This window comes from Moschus berezovskii, chromosome 3 (assembly GCF_049115385.1).
Source record: "Moschus berezovskii isolate FMDL1 chromosome 3, NW_MosBer_1.0, whole genome shotgun sequence".
Lineage (NCBI taxonomy): Eukaryota > Metazoa > Chordata > Mammalia > Artiodactyla > Moschidae > Moschus > Moschus berezovskii.
Genome location: NC_142462.1, coordinates 102617136 through 102623222, shown reverse-complemented (window position 1 = coordinate 102623222; position 6087 = coordinate 102617136).

Here is a 6087-nt window from a genome sequence, read left to right as displayed (position 1 = left end):
AGCGCCACGTCCCCGCGAGCGCGCCGGGTTGCGTGGACAGGATTCCTGCCCAACTCCTGTCCTGGGCCCTGGGAAGTCGGCGGGTTGTAACCCCTTACTCAGGTTGGCGTGTGGGCGCGGCTGTCTGGCCGCTACGTACCGGTTCGCAGAGCGTGACTCGGCCTCCGCAGGGCTTCTTAAATTATCCTAATTATCTTCATGCCCACAAGAAACTACGGCGGAATTAATTGAATCATTCGCCAAGTATGTTGAACAGTCTTACCCACTTCTTTCCCTTCAGCTCTGCCGCCGAGATGGGTACGTACTCCGTGCTATGACTACCATCATCTAGATGTTTCCAACTGCCGCCCTTTCATATCTCTGCGCTGTGCTTAGTCGCTCAGTCCTATCCGACTGTTTGCGACCCCATGGACTGTAGACTCTCAGGTTCTTCTGTCTATGGGATTCTCCAGGCAAGATGCTGGAGTGGGTTGCCATGCCCTCCTCCAGGCGAGCTTCCCGACCCTGCGATCTAACCGAGGTCTCCCGCATTGTAGGCAGATTCTTTACTGTCTGAACCACCAGGGAAGCCCTTCACATCTCTGTAGTCTTTCATTATCAACCGACAATGAGCTTGTTTTCCAAATCCTCTGCCTTGTGAATGACAATACAAGTCCCAGTTCACAGAAATCCCAGTTTGATGTTAGCCGTGGAAGCCTTTCCTGACCTTGCTCGACAGAGCAATTCCTCCCTTATTTACCTTAATACACTTTGTATCTTTGGTATGTATGTTCATGCATGCTCAGTCATGTCGGACTGTCTGCAACCCCATGGACTATAGCCTGCCATGCTCCTCTATCCATGGGATTTCCCAGGCAAGAATACTGGAGTGGGCTGCCATTTCCTCCTCCAGGGGATCTTCCCGACCCAGGGATGGAATCCTCTCTTGACTCCTGCTTTTGGCAGGTGGGTTCTTTGCCGCTAGAGCCACCTGGGAAGAACAAATTTTGCTATAAAACGCTGTTTATCCATTTGTCCTCCAGACTAAGCTCCAGCAGAGAGATCTGCCTTTATTCATCTTTGTACCTGAAGCTTTCAACTTACTGCCCAGTTCAAAGTAAATGCTTAATAATGTTAAGTGAACTAAATGGGTGGAACCCATATGATGTCCCAATTGAAGCGGAACACAGGAAATCATAAACTTATTCATTTTCAAGTCATGAAATTAGAATTAAATAAGGATAGCTCAGTTGGTAAAGAATCCGTCTGCAATGCAGGAGACCCAGTTCAATTCCTGGGTTGGGAAGATCCCCTGGAGAAGTGATAGGCTATGCACTCCAGTATTCTTGGGCTTCCCTTGTGGTTCAGCTGGTAAAGAATCTGCCTGCAGTGTGGGAGACCTGGGTTCGATCCCTGGGTTGGGAAGTTCCCCTGGAGAAGTGATAGCTATCCACTCCAGTATTCTGGCCTAGAGAATAACATGGACTATACAGTCCATGGGGTCTCAAAGAGTCGGACACGACTAAGTGACTTTCACTTGCTTCACTAAGGGCTACTACCTTGCAATGCCAATGGAATATAAACCTACTGTGTTCTTAGCACATAAAGCATCTATAGTTTAAAATCCAGTTGAGACAAGTAGTGTGCTCTTGGGAAAGTTAAATACAAAGCAACTTAGTTTACTTTAAACATCAAGGTGAGAGGTTGACCAATGCTTTGGGAATTCAAAGGCGTGGGCATAACCCTTGGTAACAGCCAGAGAGGGCTTCCAAAGAAGGTGTAACTCAGGCTGGGCTAAAAAATTCCTGAGCATTATTTAGCAAAAGGAATAACCGGAAAAGGGCATATGGGGGGGCAGAGTAGGAGGTAAATTCTTAGGTCAGGTAGGGGATGAGGGAGATTAAAAGGGGGGATGGGGAGGGGAGAGCCTGAGCTCTGAGGCTCCTGAGCTGAAGGCAGTGGGAATTGTGGTTCTTCTTCTGAAGGTTCCTAAGCTTGTGCCTTTGTGGCAGGTGGAATGAGATTGAAAGTGTAATGTCAGGGAGATACATCTCCATACAGGTTAACTGTAGAATAGGCTACATCAGGAGCCACTTTAAAAATTATTTTGAAAATGCCTCCTTGAAGTCAGGCACTGTACTAGGTGCTGGTAAACTCAGAAAGAATAGGACATGGCCCCAGCCCTCAAGGAACAGCTGCCTAGTGGAAATGCCACCATCTTGGAAGTGTCCTAGAAGAGGCTGGATAAGGTGATGGGACTCTGCCAGAGACGGGGCACCCTTTATCCCTGAGGTTCCCTGTGAATGAGGGTTTGGCCTAGGCAAAGCAAGAGAAATTCAAATGAACACTTGTATACAGAAGAATTTTAAAAAGTGGGAATAAGAATTTCCTGGACTTAGTGACTGCTTAGAAGAAAGAACTGAAAAAAGAGCACTCAAAAATTTAAAGTTTTAATTGTAGGAAACTGGAAGAATGAGCTAGGTGAATGGAAGATAGGGGAATGGAGTTGAATTAAAGACACGATGAGTCTAAGGTGATAGGAGAACATCTAAAAAGAATGAACCCATAGGCTAGAGGAGATACTTAGGGTCATTGGCCAGGCAGCAGCTGGTGGAGCCGTGAGAACACATGAGGTTTCTGAGGAGAGAAAAGCAGATTAGGCCTCTTGGGAGCCCTAGAGTTAGAAAGTAGGTGGAGGAGGAAAAGAACATGAGGGCTGACACACGTTAAGAAATATAACCATAGCAGTACCCAAGGCCCATCTAACTGTGAGGGAAGCACTGAAGGACTGTTTATGACAGATAGAATAATGTCAACCTCAAAAGGCTGATAATGTTCTTCAAACATCCTAACTGTTCTCATATGGTGCTGCTAACATTCACTCCACATATGTATTGTTTCCTGTGTGCAAGACACTGTTCTAGGCACTGGAGGTACAACAGTGAACAAAACGGACAGAACTCTCTCCATGGAATTCTCCAGGCAAGAACACTGGAATGGGTAGTCATTCCCTTCTTCAGGGGATCTTCCCTGACCCAGGGATGAAACCCAGGTCTCCTGCATTGCAGGAAGATTCTTTACCATCGGAGTCACCAGGGGACCCCCAAACTCTCTCATGGTGCCTATATTCTGGAATGTGGCCTATAAACAATATACAAAAGCAAAATATATAGAATGAGAGGTGGTGATAGATGCCTCAGAATAAAATAAGGCAGGAAAGGAGACTTCCCTAGTGGCTCAGTGGTTAAGAATCCATCTTGCAATACAGGGGATGTGGGTTCGATCCCTGGTCAGGGAGCTAAGATCCTACATGCCGAGGAGCAACTAAAGCCCGGCACTGCAACTACTGAGCCTCAGTTGCTCCAGAGCCTGCACACCGCAGCTGAGAGTCTGTGGGCCACAACAGAAGATCCCTCATGGCGCAACTAAGACCCAGTGCAGCCAAATAAATTATTTTTCAAAAAAGAAGGCAGGAAAGGATAAAGGAAACGTTAGGACCATCAGGAGTGGTTTGCAATCTTCAAGAGGGTAGCCAGAGAAGGCTCATGAAGAAGATGACACGTGAGTGTGAGTGAACATCTGAATTTGGTGAAGAACATCCCAGGAAAAGGCAACAGTGAGAGCAAAGGTCCTGAGCTTCTGAAGCCTGCTTGGAGTGTTTGAGCAGCAGCAGCAAGTCAGTGTGGCTGGGTAAAGTAATTGAGGAGAGTAGAGGTTATGAGGTCAGGGAGGTAACAGCAGGGATGGGGGTGAAGATGAGAGGGCCACCATGGAGGGCTTAAGGCCATTTTAAAGTCTTGAGCTGCTGCTATGATTGACGTAATGTGGAAGAGACTGGCTGTTTACCAAACTGTTTCCTCTTCATCCCGTGACACAGCTGGACTACATTTCCCAGCATCCCCTTTCCCGGGATATGGCAATATAACAGAGGTCGGGCCAAATGATGTCCACTACTTCCAGTACTGGCCATGCAAACCTGCCACGAGCCATTCTCCAAGCTCTTGCTCTTTCTATGGCAACCCTGGGAGCCGTGTAGCACAGATGGCAAGTCACAGGATGGAAGGAGCCCAGGGTCCTGTTAAAGAGCCACTCCCTGAACAGGACACCTTTCTTGAACTTTTTCTGCGTGTGGGAAATGAAGTTCTGTTGATTATTTTATGCCACTGATATATTGGGGCTTATTTCTTACAGAAGTAGCATTACCTTAATACAGATGGGAAGCCATTTGAAGGTTTTAAGCAGAAAAGTGACATGCCTAAGATCTTAAAAGGGTCACATTAGGGACTTCCATGGTGGCCCAGTGGCTCAGACTCCATGTTCCCAATGCAGGGGGCCCAGGTTCCATCCTTGATCAGGGAACTAGATCCCACATGTTGCAACTAAAGATTAAAGATCCTGTGTGCTGCAACAAAGACCTGCTTCAGGTCTTTGTTTTAAAAATGTTTTTAAAAACTAAAATAATGTTCTGTAGAAAAAGTAGTATTAGTCACCCAATCGTGTTCAAATCTTTGTGATCCCATGGACTGTAGCCTGCCAGGCTTCTCTGTCCATGGGGTTCTCCAGGCAAGAATAGTGGAATGGTTAGCCATTCTCTTCTCCAGGGGATCTCCCTGATCCAGAGATCGAACCAGGGTCTCTTGCATTTCAGGTAGATTCTTCACTATCTGAGTCATGGAAAAGTAGATTACCATCAATAGAAAAAAAAAAAATCAAGCCAACCTTTAAAATAAGGGGGTCACATGAAATTGAAGAGGGTAAGATTAGAAACAAGCCACTCATTTAGGTGACTTTTACAACAATACACATGATGATGGCTTGGTCCAGGGTGATAACAGTAGAAATTCTGAGAAGTGTCAGATTGTGCGTATATTTTGAAAGCAGTTTAAAGGTGTTTCCTGATGGTTTGGAAATGAGATGGAGAGAAAGAGGAGTCAAAGATGACTCCAGGTTTGAGTAAGTAGAAATATGGAGCTGCCATTTACATAGAAAAGACCTTGTGGGGAACAAGTTTTGGATAGAAGTCAAGGAGAGAAGAAACCTTGTGGGGAGCAAGTCAGTATTGAGAGATTTTTTTTTTTTAACATGTTGAGATGCCTATTAGAAATTCACATGGAGTTGTCAAGTAGGCAGTTGGCAATCACAGTGTTCTGGGTTAGAGAGATACATTTGGGAGTAACTGGTTTATGTGTGGTATGAACCATGAGGTTTGATTAGAAGAGACACAAGACTGAGTCCTGGAAATTTCTAGTGTTTGGAGATGGTGGTGATGGTGGTGGTGGAGGGGTGTTGATGAGAATGAATTAGCAAAGGAAACTGAGAAGAAAAGCCAGTGAAAGAGGAGAGAGTAGTGTTGAAGCCAAGTGAAGGAAGTGTTTCCAGGGGAAATCACATATGTTACATGCTAACAGAGGTGGTAGGGGTGGTCATGAGAACTTGGAGTTCTCTTTCAATTGCTACTATGTTCCCAGTGAAATAGGAAGCTGGGTCATCAGGAGGCACTGGGGGAGCCTCCCACCCAAAGGAGGAGAAGATGTGAAATAGCCATTCAGCAGAGAGAGCAGATGAGGGGAACACAGTATGAGCTCCAGGCAATATTAAGGACCCGCTTGAGAACTGAGATAATGTTGAGATGAAACTGGATGGTATGTCATGTGGTTTTTCTCTAGGCAAGTTCAGTGGCATGGGGACCTCCCTAGTGGTCCAATGGCTAAGACTCCATGATCCTAATGCAGGGGCCCTGGGTTCAACCCCTTGTTAGGGAACTAGATCCTGCAACTAAGAATCTGAACGCTGAAAACTAAAGATCCTGCATGCCTCAACTAAGATTGAAGATCCCAGGTACTGCAACTAAGACCTTGTGCAGCCAAAAAAAAGTTTAGTGTCATGGTGGAGAGTTCGACCTGTCAGTTAATAAAGTGGAATAAGTACCAAGGCACTGAGGGTACTTACAAGAGAGTGATGATATTCAGGATGGATCATGGAATCTAGACTGGAGGGGAAGGGAATGAGGATGTGAGGACAGGAAGGGATAATGAAAACCCAGAAGGAATAAGAAATTGCAGGATTGGTGGGGTCGAAGGATTATCGGACTCAGGGAAAGATAGGAGA